Source organism: Nerophis ophidion, linkage group LG12, assembly GCF_033978795.1.
Source record: "Nerophis ophidion isolate RoL-2023_Sa linkage group LG12, RoL_Noph_v1.0, whole genome shotgun sequence".
In the NCBI taxonomy this organism is placed as follows: Eukaryota; Metazoa; Chordata; class Actinopteri; order Syngnathiformes; family Syngnathidae; genus Nerophis; species Nerophis ophidion.
Window position 1 is genome coordinate 54,652,643 of NC_084622.1, and position 17,061 is coordinate 54,669,703.

General features: G+C 40.3%; 1 protein-coding gene across 4 annotated transcripts in view; it reads left to right on the plus strand.

Moving 5' to 3' along the window:
- The first annotated feature begins 420 nt into the window (after positions 1-420).
- The window catches only part of dusp8a (dual specificity phosphatase 8a), a 104,228-nt gene continuing 87,587 nt past the window's right edge, over positions 421-17,061 (plus strand). Inside the window, exon 1 of one of the 4 annotated variants that reach the window (XM_061917751.1) lies at positions 421-742. The gene's annotated coding sequence lies outside the window, so the exon portion shown is untranslated. Of the gene's footprint in view, positions 743-824; positions 964-8,918; positions 9,073-11,529; positions 11,627-17,061 lie in introns of those variants that run through there. The other 3 variants (XM_061917752.1, XM_061917753.1, XM_061917754.1) reach the window with 3 other exon arrangements.

Consider the following 17,061-nt stretch of genomic DNA (forward strand, 5'->3'; position numbering starts at 1 on the left):
AGACATGTACTGCAGAACAAAAGCAATAATTGTTTAAAAAGTGGACTAAAAAAAAAATAATCGCTGGCTAGTCGACTATTAAAATAATCATTAGTTGCAGCGCTATAGTGTCAATGTTATGTCATTCGGTTACATGAGGCGACTAAAGTAAAATAACACACTGATACGCAACATGTCATTTTATGTATTTTATCTTTGAAGCTTTATTATGATATGACATACTTGACAGTTGTCGCACTTGTGTCTCCTTTAAAAAAAAAAAAAAAAAAGTCGGGCAGGCCCTTTAATCCTCTACCACACCTTTACGTCATCCAACCCCGGAGCAGCGAGCGCTGATTGGCTGAAGATGACGTCAACCCCATATTTCCTTTTTTTTCTTTTTCTCTCTCTCCCCGCCCGGCTTCTAAACCATGACCTCATCGCATTAGTGGATGGAAGTGCTAAAGTATACCTTTTGTAACCACCCCACCCCCTTTACACACACCTCTTAGCTACTAATACGACACTAATACTAAACTACTCCTTCATTTTTATTATTATTATTATTATTAGTTTACATTTTATTTGTGCTTGAGCTGCGCGTTCATGACCGTGCTGAGCCGCTCGCTCCTGGCGCTGTCACCCCGCGTCAGCTGTCTTGTACCCGGGACACGACACGGCCGTGACCATGAGAACGCCCGCCGGTGCCCGCCATGACACGGAGGCCGGGTGAATGACAGCGAGAAGCGGACTGGAGCTGAAGGTAGGTCGGCGTGTGTGTGTGTGTGTGTGTGTGTTTGTTAGCAACAGTTAGCCATGTTAGCTATAGCTACTCCCCCCCACCCCCTTCGCCCCCCCCCTCCCGCCACCACTGTCAGTGCGCATGCGCGCGTCTCCTTCGTTGGGAATTAACCTGGCTTAAGTTATCGCCTCGTCTATTTGCGGAAAGAAATCATTCCATTCATACCGGACGGCATTTTCAAGGTAAGATTCTGCTTTTTTTTTGTTTGCTATTGCAATATCCCACGCGAATGATTTGCGTCAAGCGGCGCCGTTTGTTTCGCATGCAGACACATGCGCGCGTCATAATAACCCTGCAGGTTCACGCTCTTATCAAACAAAGCCATTAGTAAGACGTCAAATACACACACACACACACAAAATATGCAAATACAACTTAATCGCAATCAGTTAGGTATTTTTGTTGTATTCATTTTAACATAGGTTGCATTCATTGGAACATATTTGCTATCAATTCTGTTATTTTAGTACAGTGGTTCTCAAATGGAGGTACGCGTACCCCTGGTGGTACTTAAAGGTATGCCGAGGGGTACGTGAGATGTTTTAAAAATATTCTAAAAATAGCAACAATTCAAAAATATTTTATAAATATATTTATTGAAAAATACTTCAACAAAATATGAATGTAAGTTCATAAACTGTGAAAAGAAACGCAACAATGCAATATTCAATGTTGAAAGCTAGTTTTTTTCTGGACATGTTCCATAAATATTGATGTTAAATATTCTTTTTTTTAAATGAAGAAATGTTTAGAATTAAGTTCATGAATCCAGATGGATCTCTATTACAATCCCCAAAGAGGGCACTTTAAGTTGATGATTACTTCTATGTGTAGAACTCTTTATGTATAATTGAATCATGTGTTTATTTTTCAACAAGTTTTTAGTTATTTTTATATCTTTTTTTCCAAATAGTTCAAGAAAGACCACTAAAAATTAGCAATATTTTGCACTGTTATACACTTTAATAAACCAGAAACTGATGACATAGTGCTGTATTTTACTTATTTATCTCTTTTTTTTCCAACCAAAAATGCTTTTCTCTGATTAGGGGGTACTTGAATTAAAAAAAATGTTCCCAGGGGGTACATCACTGAAAAAAGGTTGAGAACCACTGTTTTAGTATAAGCATATGGGCCTGTTGCAGTGTTTGTATAATACATACACATTTACAGTGTGTCCATGCCTTTGGTATCATTACCCGGATCAGCCTGAATGTTATATCCGTCTGAAATTTGCAGTGTTTTTATTCACATTTGTGGAAAATATTGCTTTCTGAAGAAAAAAAAATGCAATACAATTGAATGGCAATCACTTATGTATTCCCATCCATCCATCCATTTTCTACCACTTAGGTATTTTTGTTTTATTAATTTTAATATAGATTGCATTAATTGGAACATTGATTTTGAATGGGATTGTGCTGAAAATTTAAATTTTCCTGAAGGAATAAATAAAATTATATCTATCTATCTATCTATCTATCTATCTATCTATCTATCTATCTATCTATCTATCTATCTATCTATCTATCTATCTATCTATCTATCTATCTATCTATATTTGCTATCAATCCTGTTATTTCAGTACGTGTGGAAATGCTGCAGATTTTAACATGTGTTAAGATTCTAAATTGATTCAGTATCAATATCCTTAGCTACGGTAAGCATATGGGCCTGTTGCAGTGTATGCAATACATACACATTTACAGTGTGTCCATGCCTTTGGTATCATTACCTGGATGAGCCTGAATGTTATACCAGTCGGAAATTAGTTTTCATTCACATAGTTGCGGATTTGTGGCAGAGATTGCTTTCTGAAAAAAAAACTGCAAATACAAATTAATCGCTATCAGTTAGGTGTTTTTTGTTTTATTCATTTTTATATAGATTGCATTCATTGGAACATATTTTGCTATCCTGATATTTCAGTATATAAATGGAGATAGGCGCCAGCGCCCCCCGCGACCCCGAAAGGGAACAAGCGGTAGGAAATGGATGGATGGATGGAAATGCTGCAGGTTATTTGTGCTAGATTCTAAATGGATTCAGACTCAATATCCTCATGGTCAGTATATGGGCCTGTTGACATCTACAGTGTGTCCACGCCTTTGGTGTCATTACCCGGATCAGCCTGAATGTTAAATCCGTCTGAAATTTGCAGAGTTTTTATTCACATATATGCGCATTTGTGGCAGGGATTGCTTTCTGGAAAAAAAAAAAAAATGCAAATACATATTAATGGCAATCACGTATATATTTTTAGTTTTATTCAGTTTATTATAGATTGCATCCATTGGAACATATTTGCTATCAATCCTGTTATTTCAGTATGTGTGGAAATCCTGCAGATTCTAATATTTGTTAAATTCTAAATTGATTCAGATTCAATGTCCTTAGTAATGGTCAACATATGGGCCTGTTGCAGTGTAATACGTACACATTTACGGTGAGTACATGCCTTTGGTATCTGGATTAGTGGTTTAGATAGATATTAATTCATTGATTCCTTTAAGAGAGTTTCCTCAGGAAAAAAAAAGAAGTTGTATCCGTCTGAAATAATTATATTGCATAATATCATTGCATAACATGCATTATATAATGGTAAATGGATTATACTTGTATAGCACTTTTCTACCTTCAAGGTACTCAAAGCGATTTGACACTATTTCCACATTCACCTATTCACACACACATTCACACACTGACGGCGGTAGCTGCCATGCAAGGCACTAAAAGTTAAAGTACCTATGATTGTCACACACACACTAGGTGTGGCGACCACGCCCCTTCAGGAGCAAGGGTGAAGTGTCTTGCTCAAAGACACAACAGATGTGACGAGATTGGTAGAAGATGGGGATCGAACCAGGAACCCTCAGGTTTCTGGGCACGGCCACTCTCCCAAACCGTGCCACGCCGTCCCCATCCCTGGTTGCAAATTTTGTGGTTGAGATTGCGTTGTAATTGCTGCTGCTGAAGGAACAAACAAATAATAAACACACATGAGGCTGCTATCATCCGTGAGATGATAGTTTAGTTGTGGCCGGAGAATATAAATATTCAAGTACTGCACCCCCTTCTAAAAATATTTACCCCGGTTGCATCATATTATGTCTATCAACTCTGCTATGACACAGCCTTGTCCTCGTCTTTTATGAATAAAGAAAACGGTACAATGTGTTCCTATTGAACACAGGAAGTGAACAGATGATCAGCACTGTGACAGAGAACAGCTCGAGTGCCCCCCCCAAAAAATACAATAAAATATATATATATATATATATATATATATATATATATATATATATATATATATATATATATATATATATATATATATATATATATATATATATATATATATATATATATATATGTATGTATGTATGTATGTATGTATGTATGTATGTATGTATGTATGTATGTATGTATGTATGTATGTATGTATGTATGTATATATATATATATATATATATATATATATATATATATATATATATATATATATATATATATATATATATATATATATATATATATACAGTATATATCCATCCATTTATTATAGAGGGTGCTGCAATTCAGCGGTATTGTTTTAAATTATTTTTAAAAATCTGTTTTTTCTAACCCATTTTCTACCGCTTGTTACTCTTGGCGTCTCCTATTGCCGCTCAGACAAATAATATTGAAATCATCCATCCATCATCTTCCGCTTATCCGAGGTCGGGTCGCGGGGGCAACAGCCTAAGCAGGGAAACCCAGACTTCCCTCTCTCCAGCCACTTCGTCTAGCTCTTCCCGGGGGATCCCGAGGCGTTCCCAGGCCAGCCGGGAGACATAGTCTTCCCAACGTGTCCTGGGTCTTCCCCGTGGCCTCATACCGATTGGACGTGCCCTAAACACCTCCCTAAGGAGGCGTTCGGGTGGCATCCTGACCAGATGCCCGAACCACCTCATCTGGCTCCTCTCGATGTGAAGGAGCAGCGGCTTTACTTTGAGTTCCTCCCGGATGGCAGAGCTTCTCACCCTATCTCTAAGGGAGAGCCCCGCCACACGGCAGAGGAAACTCATTTCGGCCGCTTGTACCCGTGATCTTATCCTTTCGGTCATGACCCAAAGCTCATGACCATAGGTGAGGATGGGAACGTAGATCGACAGGTAAATTGAGAGCTTTGCCTTCCGGCTCAGCTCCTTCTTCACCACAACGGATCGGTACAACGTCCGCATTACTGAGATCGACAGGCGGATCTGTGCGGCGTCTTCAGTATTGACATCATATTGTTTACAAATGCAGTTTCCCATTGATAATGTGACAATCCTACTCCTTTTTGGACAATCTTTTTCAACTGTAAACACAAGGCAATGCAAAACAAGAAAGGCCACTAAAAGGTGACATTTTATGCAGAACCAACATTTCTTACCTATTCAATCAATCAATCAATCAATCAATGTTTATTTATACAGCCCTAAATCACAAGTGCCTCAAAGGGCTGCACAAACCACAACGACATCCTCGGTAGGGCCCACATAAGGGCAAGGAAAAACTCACCCCAGTGGGATGTCGACCATGATGACTATGTGAAACCTTGGAGAGGACCACATATATCCCCCTAGGGGACCGAAAGCAATGGATGTCGAGCGGATCTAATATGATATTGTGAAAGTCCAATTCATAGTGGATCTAATGTAACCGAGGGAATCAAGTCCAAAGTGGATCCAATACAGTAGAGAGAGTCCCATTGGACCTATTGGAACTTATTTTTGGTAAAAAATTGAAAATAAAAATATATAGGCATTGCAGAGATATTTATAAACATTCTTGCCCTCCTTCATACTTTTTCCAAATTAGCTTTTTGGTTTTGCCCAATTTGTGACGTTTTTCCAGTTGTGACATCAGCAGAGATGCCCTTATATGGTAAAGTTTTACCCGAAGAGCTTTGCACGAGTCCGCCATTTTATACATATACATGTAGTTATACAAGATAAAGTAATTAAAATGTCCAATTTTGTATTTATTTTAACCATAAAATCTATTGTTGTTTTTACAGGGCATTAGTGTAAATGGAAAAAGGGGACAGTACCCCTGTTTGTAATTACATGAAAGTATGCAATTGCATGCAGGCCATGTATTTTTTTCTATCAAAATGCAAAGAACAAACACATATAGTAAGAAAATAGGAAGTACTTTATTGATGAATGGTATTTCCAGGCTTATCACGGGCCACATAAATGATGGCTAAAAAGGCTTTGAGTTAAATAGTTGACACTTGTGCTATATTGAAAAATAACACAATACTCATAATATACATATAGTTAAATTAATACACACATGGGCAAGTGTCCAAAGAGTATAAACATTTTGCAAAAAAAAAAAAAGCTTTTATGCATAAATATACACATTCACCAGTTTGATTCAGAGTAGGCAAGACATTGTTGTTCCCAAAATCATCTGTGTCATTTTGTGAAAGAAAGAGCTAGCCTGCATGCTTTTTTTTTTGTCTTGAACAGCCACTCAGTCAAATCATATTTTTGATGTAGATGCCCATATCTGCTCTACAGATTTACTTTACAAAAGAGAAGTGTGGGATACGTCTCTTGATACCTTATTTGTATTTGACTTCATTAAAAGGGAACATAATCACCAAACCGATGCAAGCGTCAATATATACCTTGATGTTGCAGAAAAAAGACCATGTATTTTTTTAACCGATTTCCGAACTCTAAATGGGTGAATTTTGGCAAATTAAACGCCTTTCTGTTTATCGGTCTTTTACCGATGACGTCAGAACGCTACGTCACCGAGGTAATACAGCCGCCATATTCATTTTAACATTACAAACACCGGGTCTCAGCTCTGTTATTTTCCGTTTTTTCGACTATTTTCTGGAACCTTGGAGACATCATGCCTCGTCGGTGTGTTGTCGGAGGGTGTAACAACACTAACAGGGAGGGATTCAAGTTGCACCACTGGAAAGAAATCTGCCGCCAGTCCCCCATTGAATTTGCCAGAGTGTCTGCACATTTTACCGGCGATGCTAAGACAGACATGGCACAGAGATGTATGGATAACCTGCAGATGCATTTGCAACGATTAAGTCAACTAAATCACAAAGGTGAGTTTTGTTGATGTTGTTGACTTATGTGCTAATCAGACATATTTGGTCACAGCATGACTGCCAGCTAATCGATGCTAACATGCTATGCTAATCGATGCTAACATGCTATTAACGCTAGCTGTATGTACATTTGAAACTAAAAACCCACATTTAATGCGAAACAAACACTTACCAATCGATGGATTTAAGTTGCTCCAGTGTCACAAGATGCGAAAGTCCTGATCGTTTGGTCCGCACATTTTACTGGCGATGCTAATAAGGCAGCCATGCTATGGGCCACTTCATTAGGTACACCCATGCTATGGCCGAATAGCGTCAATAGCTATTCGCTCAATAGCTTCAATTTCTTCTTCAATTTCGTTTTCGCTATCTGCCTCCATACTCCGGCCATCTGTTTCAATACATGCGTAATCTGTTGAATCGCTTAAGCCGCTGAAATCCTAGTCTGAATCCGAGCTAATGTCGCTATATCTTGCTGTGGTAACCGCCATGTTGTTTGTATTGGCAGCCCTGTATGACGTCACAGGGAAATGGATAGTCGCATCGCAAATAGCGAAAATCAAGAACTTTAAAGCTTTTTTTAGGGATATTCCGGGAGGTGTAACATTTTGAAAGAAACTTCGCAAAATAAAACAAGCCACTGGAAACTGATTTTTATTGTTTTTAACCCTTTTGAAATTGTGATAATGTTCCCCTTTAAATGGATTTATTTAATGTTTGGCGCAGCCGGACCACAGCAGGAGGAAATAGAAAGAGGAAAAAAAGGAAGACAGAAAGGGAAATTGCGGGGGGACATGACAAAGAGACCACAACGACGACGACAACCACAGGACAATATCAGCAAATACGACATGTAGACATTTGATACGAAAAGCAGTTAATGAAATATATTTTAATAACATGAACTTGACAATGAACATTATTGCACTATAAATGGAGCAATACAAATTCCAATAGAAATAGCACTATTGATAATGAATACTATTTACCTAAATGATCAACAATACAATTGTTTCATCACAAACAACAATACATATATGTAATGAAAACTTGAATAACGAGCCTGCATGCTAACATCATTCAAATTACAATGTTAATGAATGACCTGGATAGTGTTACATCAGTATTGGCTGCCATCCATTTCTTTACTTTGCATCAGGCTTCACTCTACTGTTTAAAGTAACCTCTTCGCGCAATCATTGCCTTTATTTGAGCCATCTCAAAGGATTTGAATAAAGACAAGATTAGCTTGACTTTCAATTGAATCACAAATTACAAAAATCATCATTTAGGTGATGCACATATTTTATGCAAAATACCTCAATTTTCAGTTGCTATGTGTAAATACTGCTGGACCGAAATCTCTCCCCGGTGTTTCAGCACTACCTACTGATGAAGTTGCAGTTCAAGTATAGCTCACCTCCCCCTTCTTTATGTAGCTCTAATAGTGATGAAGGTTGCATGAATACAATATGTTAAAGGCACCCAAATAATGTAAATGATCTTTAGCGTGCTGCATGTTGAAAATAATCACTCATCCCTGTACAGCTAAAGAGAGGATGCAGCACTGTCACTTCCTCTTTATCCTCATCTTCACCATCCCCGTCACCCTCCCCGGGCTCTTTCATCACCCCAGCTGTGCTGTCTCTATGGCAACAGCAGAATCTGCTCGGGCGACTGCAAAGTCTTGCCTCGGCATGTTTTCTTCTGCTCAGTGTAGCTCCCTTTATCGTAAAAAAAAAAAAAAAACACATTTGATTTTGTATGATGCTTCTCTTGCAAGTAATCAAGATGTAGGAAAAAAAAAAAGATTTCATTGTAAGCAGGCTGACTTTGAGCTTTGTCATCGTTCATATTATTTTTTTGTTTTTAGTTTCCTTTACATAATTCCTTGGTCTCGTCCAAACAAACAGGCTCCGCCATAGCATGATATCAGCTATGAGTCTCCCTTGCTCATGTAAAGCCGCACACTCCTCCCATCCCTGTTTGCTGCTCAGAGAGTGATGGAAGAGGCAGCACGGTCTCCAGGAGGGAACTTTGAGATGGGAGGGTGTGGAGCAGTCGCCATTAGACTTACGCAGCATCAGACGTCGCTGTGCTCGGCAGTAGAGAAACCGGAAAATTAACAACTTTGGAAGCTGTGTTGTTAGCTGCTAGAATCAGCCCTGCGTCACATAAGGTATGCAATGGCAGGTCGTAATGTAGCAGGGGCTGTTTTGGGTGTGTGTAAAGGCGTTTCAGTATATGCTGTCAGTCATGCATGCTCCTTTGCTGCAAAAGGCAGTTTGCCCCAAAAATACAACTAACCGTGTATGCATTGAATTGCCTTATTGTATTGGTGGTTTGTATTTGGAGCTTTAATTGTGATGCACAGTTTCTGCTGCAGCAAATATCGCTGCAACATGTGTACAGTTTCTTTTTTACGCTGTCCATCCTCAGAGTTCACTTCTCCTGCACTTTACTCCCGCTGGTGATACCGGTAGTTGTGGGTATTAATTGTGACTCAAGCTATTTTCTCCCTTACCCACTTGATGGTTGCATCACCAAATCTTAGCAAGCTGCCACTTATCAGAAGCGATTTTTAGCACATTTCTGTTAGCGCCCTTCTGTGATATCGGTTGACATCCGATGTGTTCGTATTTCAAAACTATTTTACCATAAATATGAATAGAAATAGAAATGTATTGTTTTTGTTGTATTATTGTCAGCCATATTGTGTTGACTAGCCGAAACAGAGAATTAGCATCACAACAAAGATCAAGATGCCAAAACATACATATGGAGTTAATTCTAATGGGGGTACCTATGATTATTTCAATTTATATTTAAAGCATTTCCTTGTGGTCTAGATCAGGGGGTCCACAGAGACCCTCGAGACGTCATGAAACTCACCTAGAATTGTACCTGTGGAGAGATTACATGCATTTTAAAAGTCTGACTACATAGTTGCTGCTATTTACTCGTGTCTTGAATGCAATGTGCAGATTTTACCTATATGACCCAATGCAAACAACCCTCTCTAGTCATGGTGCAAAAACAAAAATCCAATCAACACAAAATTTCAACAGACATGGTCACTGAACGTTTTAGATGTTATTAAAAAAACATCCATTTACTATAAAGACAATCAAAATTACACCCATTTAAATCCAGTACAAAGCATGATGGGAAAACTGCAAAACACTCTGCACACTTATCTATGTTTGGCACATTTTAGCTGCTTGATATTTTTAAATGATTACAAAATGTTGAGGAGGATGTAACGGAATTAAAAGAGGTAGGAGTCAAATTTTATTATCCAAATATATTAATTGTATTATGAACATAATATTAATATAATATTTATAGATCATTTGTGTATAGTCAGCCTGTCTTTATCTCTCTGTATATCCACATATATATATATTACGGCTGCGAATCTTTGGTTGTCCCACGATTCGATTCAATATCGATTCTTGGGGTCGCAATTCGATAATATATCGATTTTTTTCGATTCCAAAATAATATTTTTCCGATTCAAAACGATTCTGTAGTCATTCGATACATAGGATTTCAGCAGGATCTACCCCAGTCTGCTGACATGTTAGCAGAGTAGTAGATTTAAAAAAAAAAAAGCTTTTATAATTATAAAGGACAATGTTTTATCAACTGATTGCAATAATGTAAATTTGTTTTAACTATTAAACAAACCAAACATATTACTTATTTTATCTTTGTGAAAACATTGAACACAGTGTGTTGTCAAGCTTATGAGATGCGATGCAAGTGTAAGCCACTGGGACACTATTGTTCTTTTTTTTTACTTTTACTTTTGGTTTGTTCTGTGTCGGGTTTGTGTCTCCTCTCATTTCCTCTGTTTATTGCAGTTCTGAGTGTTGCTGGGTCAGGTTTGGTTTTGGAATTGGATTGCATTGTTATGGTATTGCTGTGTAGTGGTTTGTTGAATTGATTAAAAAATTAAAAAAATAAACATCGATTTTTTTGAAACATGAGGATCGATTTTGAATCGCACAACGTATTCGAATCGATTTTGTCCCACACCCCAATATATATATATATATATATATATATATATATATATATATATATATATATATATATGTATGTATATATGTATGTATATATGTATATATATATATATATATATATATATGTATATATATATATATATGTATATATATATATATATACACACACACACTTGACATGCAGTCGCATTTCGGCCCTGGAACAATTTTTTTTAATCTAATTTGGCCCTCAAGTCAAAAAGTTTGGACACCCGTGGTCTAGAAAATACATCTTGGATATGCTTTGGTGTAAATTTTGCTTCACAGTCACTTCTATAAACCGTTTTTGAGTTTGTCCGCAAGATATTCGTTTGTGGAGCCGTTCTCAGTTCGCAAATGAAAACGCCCCCAAACACTCAAAGTGTCAAAATATATCTTTTGAAAATGTACACTGTTTACTATAAATATATATCTTGGAGTCGTCACCGCTTTTTTCTTCCAGACACGGTCGAAAATACACTTCAAAGCAGCATTTATATCATGCATTTTGCACATTTGTGTTATTATGCACATTCCACAATTAGATGACAGTCATACTTAATCCTACCTTCTTTTGTGATTCCTCATAGCATGAAGCAATGAAGCAGAGGGGGAGGAGCTCGACCTTGAATTCATTTCCAAATAAATACATCCACATCACTTTGAGGTCACAACGTAGCCAGCCTGGTAAACCCCTCAAACCTTGACATCTAAAACTGCATGCATCCTCACGCCGTAATGTTTTGAGTTTTATGATGTAATGCTTTGGCATTGTTTAACATTTGTATCCAACTTTGTAACATTTATAAGTCAGAATAGACAAAATTCTTCATAGACCCCCCTCATGTGGCCTTGTTCACTTGATGATTAATGCAGAGGTCTTGCATGACATCAATTTGACCGCTAAAGTTTTGACTTCAAAAGTGCATTGTTTCAAGATATTTTTGACTTTAAGGGGCATTTGAATTTAGAATGTTCTTAATAAGTACACTAGTGCCTTTGTTTCTGTTACAGAATGTCTGAAAAGAACCTGATCGTATGAAAACCGAAGCAATTTTCCCTATAATGTAAATTCAATTAACCCGTTCTCGCACAACACAACACATTTTATTGAGAATATTTATAGGTGTATAGGCCGAAAACAATATGACACACATATTAATGCAGATTGAAATGGATACATTAAGTTTTACACTTTTACCTCTATTAAAGATTTGTGTTTGGTGAACACACCAATGGGTGTTGAGGGGGAAGTGGATGACAGCAGCATTTTTATACTTAGCTATTATCCATCAATCCATCCATCTTCTTCCGTTTATCCGAGTTAAGGTCGCGGGGGCAGCAGCCGAAGCAGGGAAGCCCAGCTTCCCTCTCCCCAGGCACTTCGTCCAGCTCTTCCCGGGAAATCTCGAGGCGTTCCCACGCCAGCCGGCAGACATAGTCTTCCCAACGTGTCCTGGGTCTTCCCCGTGGCCTCCTACCGGTCGGACGTGCCCTAAACACCTCCCTAGGGAGGGGTATTCTGTCAAAAATGTAATAGTGTTTCCCAACTTGTTCATCAAATTGCTGGAACTCCGCATTTTTTGGCTCTTCGGTGGCCTGTTTTGCCATATTCAGTAAAAAAAAAAAAAAAGTAATTTGTTTGGCTACTCGATCCTCGTAGTGATACACTGGCAAACAGACTAGTTTGTTTGGTGCATTGCATTGTCTGTACAATAATTGGGATTGTGTTCTAAAACCGGGCAATATTTTAGTGGTAATTACTACCATATACCAACTCTCCCGTCAAAACTGAGCTGATAGTAATTTTGGAGTTCCTAGGTGATATGCTTTACATTAGTGAATGCGATATTGTAATTTGTTCCGTAAGTAAGCTGTTACGCGCATGGCAGGACCTAGCAACTACCACATAACCGCGTGGATACAACAGAAAAACCTAGTATCTCAAGGGACCAATCGGAGCTTCTTTTTCAGTCGCCTTATTGTCTTTAATGAGACATTTGCACGAATGGGGGCCGACGGTCAACCTGATTATGTGATATTATGGCACGAGGGGATATTTGGAAGATTGGCCCAGGACGTTGCAAGCACCTTCATTAAATGTAGTGAAGTGAAGTGAAGTGAATTATATTTATATAGCGCTTTTTCTCTAGTGACACAAAGCGCTTTACATAGTGAAACCCAATATCTAAGTTACATTCAAACCAGTGTGGGTGGCACTGGGAGCAGGTGGGTAAAGTGTCTTGCCCAAGGACACAACGGCAGTGACTAGGATGGCAGAAGCGGGAATCGAACCTGCAACCCTCAACCTGCTGGCACAGCCACTCTACCAACAGAGCTAAACCGCCCCACAATGTATTGTTCTTGATTCTTCCCTTTGCATACTCTTTTGGGCAGATAACTGTGGAGGTCAAAATAAAAACTGGACGCTGTACACGGCTCTTGCCCAATGTGCAAACGCAGAATGGGGCCCACCCGAGATTGGGATAAAATATCTGGAGAAAAGGCACACACGTTCATGAGAGCAGATTCAATCCATGGCTCAGTCGGCAAGAAAATGAAAGCTCAAGAAAACATCTATACGTTTGGTGACTTTGTAGATCTTTGTAAGACGGCATCTAGATAGATTGGTTTTCCTTTGTTTTCTCAAAATCAGCTAGAAGTGAGTTACTAGGTTTTGCCTTTGGACGGGAGAACTGATACATAAAGTGGAGCAGACAAAAGCCTCCGTAATTTGTGTTTATATCTTAATGTAATGATAATTATGTAGACATATATTATTTCACTTATATGAAGCTTCACCCAATTTAGTACATCGGCCTTATTTGCTTTATTATATACTTAGAGTAAATAAGAAGTGTATATGTTTTTCCTCTTCCTGTTTGTACTCCTTTTTCTCACGTTACTCTCCCTTTTCAGCCGAGGTTTAAACTTCCATTTAGGCGTCAGTGTAAATGAGAGGAGGCCCATCAATGTTTCACGACACCATGTGCCTGTGAATGAATAAAACAGCATTGCATTCACACTGACCTTCTCGCTTGTCGCCTGACACATGGTAATCAGGGAAGCACCCGTTCACCTATAGAATGTTCTCGGTCAAACAACCCCGGATCTTGATAGTCCTGTGCAGCCTAGCATGCATGTGCATTCCCCGTACAAGTTTATGAACAGTTAAACATCCAGAAGCACACAAACACATGTGCACTCAAACACACACACAATACACTGGCTATTCTTTCTCTGTAAATTCACCTGGCTTAATTTATTACACTCTCTTTATTTCCTGTTTCATGAGCTGTCATAGAGTCCATAAGCAACAAAACCAGCTTCTTAGTCGAATGTGCATGCCAGGTGTGTTTAGCTACCTATTTGTATTACTGTCCATCCATCCATCATCTTCCGCTTATCCGAGGTCGGGTCGCGGGGGCAACAGCCTAAGCAGGGAAACCCAGACTTCCCTCTCCCCAGCCACTTCGTCTAGCTCTTCCCGGGGGATCCCGAGGCGTTCCCAGGCCAGCCGGGAGACATAGTCTTCCCAACGTGTCCTGGGTCTTCCCCGTGGCCTCCTACCGGTTGGACGTGCCCTAAACACCTCCCTAGGGAGGCATTCGGGTGGCATCCTGACCATATGCCCGAACCACCTCATCTGGCTCCTCTCGATGTGAAGGAGCAGCGGCTTTACTTTGAGTTCCTCCCGGATGGCAGAGCTTCTCACCCTATCTCTAAGGGAGAGACCCGCCACACGGCGGAGGAAGCTCATTTCGGCCGCTTGTACCCGTGATCAATCAATCAATGTTTATTTATATAGCCCCAAATCACAAATGTCTCAAAGGACTGCACAAATCATTACGACTACAACATCCTCGGAAGAACCCACAAAAGGGCAAGGAAAACTCACACCCAGTGGGCAGAGAGAATTCACATCCAGTGGGACGCCAGTGACAATGCTGACTATGAGAAACCTTGGAGAGGACCTCAGATGTGGGCAACCCCCCCTCTCTAGGGGACCGAAAGCAATGGATGTCGAGCGGGTCTAACATGATACTTTGAAAGTTCAATCCATAGTGGCTCCAACACAGCCGCGAGAGTTCAGTTCAAGCGAATCCAAGACAGCAGCGAGAGTCCCGTCCACAGGAAACCATCTCAAGCGGATCAGCAGCGTAGAGATGTCCCCAACCGATCTTATCCTTTCGGTCATGACCCAAAGCTCATGACCATAGGTGAGGATGGGAACGTAGATCGACCGGTAAATTGAGAGCTTTGCCTTCCGGCTTAGCTCCTTCTTTACCACAACGGATCGGTACAACGTCCGCATTACTGAAGACGCCGCACCGATCCGCCTGTCGATCTCGTGAACAAGACTCCTAGGTACTTGAACTCCTCCACTTGGGGCAGGGTCTCCTCCCCAACCCGGGGATGGCATTCCACCCTTTTCCGGGCGAGAACCATGGACTCGGACTTGGAGGTGCTGATTCTCATTCCGGTCGCTTCACACTCGGCTGCAAACCGATCCAGCGAGAGCTGAAGATCCCGGTCAGATGAAGCCATCAGGACCACATCATCTGCAAAAAGCAGAGACCTAATCCTGCGGTTACCAAACCGGAACCCCTCAACGCCTTGACTACGCCTAGAAATTCTGTCCATAAAAGTTATGAACAGAATCGGTGACAAAGGACAGCCTTGGCGGAGTCCAACCCTCACTGGAAATGTGTTCGACTTACTGCCAGCAATGCGGACCAAATTCTGACACTGATCATACAGGGAACGGACCGCCACAATAAGACAGTCCGGTACCCCATACTCTCTGAGCACTCCCCACAGGACTTCCCGAGGGACACGGTCGAATGCCTTCTCCAAGTCCACAAAGCACATGTAGACTGGTTGGGCAAACTCCCATGCACCCTCAAGAACCCTGCCGAGAGTATAGAGCTGGTCCACAGTTCCACGACCAGGACGAAAACCACACTGTTCCTCCTGAATCCGAGGTTCGACTATCCGGCGTAGCCTCCTTTCCAGTAGACCTGAATAAACCTTACCGGGAAGGCTGAGGAGTGTGATCCCACGATAGTTGGAACACACCCTCCGGTCCCCCTTCTTATTTGTATTACTGGAGTCACTTAAATCTCTTAATCAGTAAAACAAAAAACAACCCCGTTTCGAGTTCCTAAATTTTAATGTGTGGGCACAAATTGTCTGTTTAATAGTGTCAGTGTGATGTGTGTTAGGCTATACAGTACAGGCCAAAAGTTTGGACACACCTTCTCATTCAATGCTTTTTCTTTATTTTCATGACTATTTATATTGTAGCTGCTGAACCGTTTCCGCTCGGGGTAGTCTCCTGCTGGCCCCACCATGGACTGGACTCTCACTATTATGTTAGATCCACTATGGACTGGACTTTCACAATATTATGTTAGACCCACTCGACGTCCGTTGCATCCGGTATCCCCTAAAGGGGGGGTCACCCACATCTGCGGTCCTCTCCAAGGTATCTCATAGTCATTCACATTGACGTCCCACTGGGTTTTGAGTTTTCCCTTGCCCTTTTGTGGGCCCTGAACCGAGGATGCCGTTGTGGTTTGTACAGCCCTTTGAGACACTTGTGATTTAGGACTATATAAATAAACATTGATTGATTGATTGATTGATTAATGGATTGTCACTGAAGTAGGGGTGTAACGGTACGTGTATTCGTATTGTACCGTTTCGGTACGGGGGTTTCGGTTTGGTACGAGGGTGTATCGAACGACTTTGTAAACTTAAGTCTTAACAAGCTGCTCTGCAGCTGCTTCTGAGCAGTGAGCGCCCAGCATTGTCCCGCCCACACAACCATCTGATTGGTTACATACAAAGCCAATCGGCAGTGCGTATTCAGAGCGATGTAACAGCCAATCAGCAGTGCGTATTCAGAGCGCATGTCGTCAGTGCTCCGGCGTCGAGATGAGCAGATATGTGTTTAGCAGGTGAGCAGCTGACATCGTACACTCCCCAAATTATAAAAAACACCTCCCAGTCACAACTATTACAAACATCACTAGGAGCCTGTTGACCTTCTAGAAACTTAAACTGCAGCTCAGCTCTCTCATAGTTCTGGGTTGCTTATTAGCTTTTAGCGTTACGTT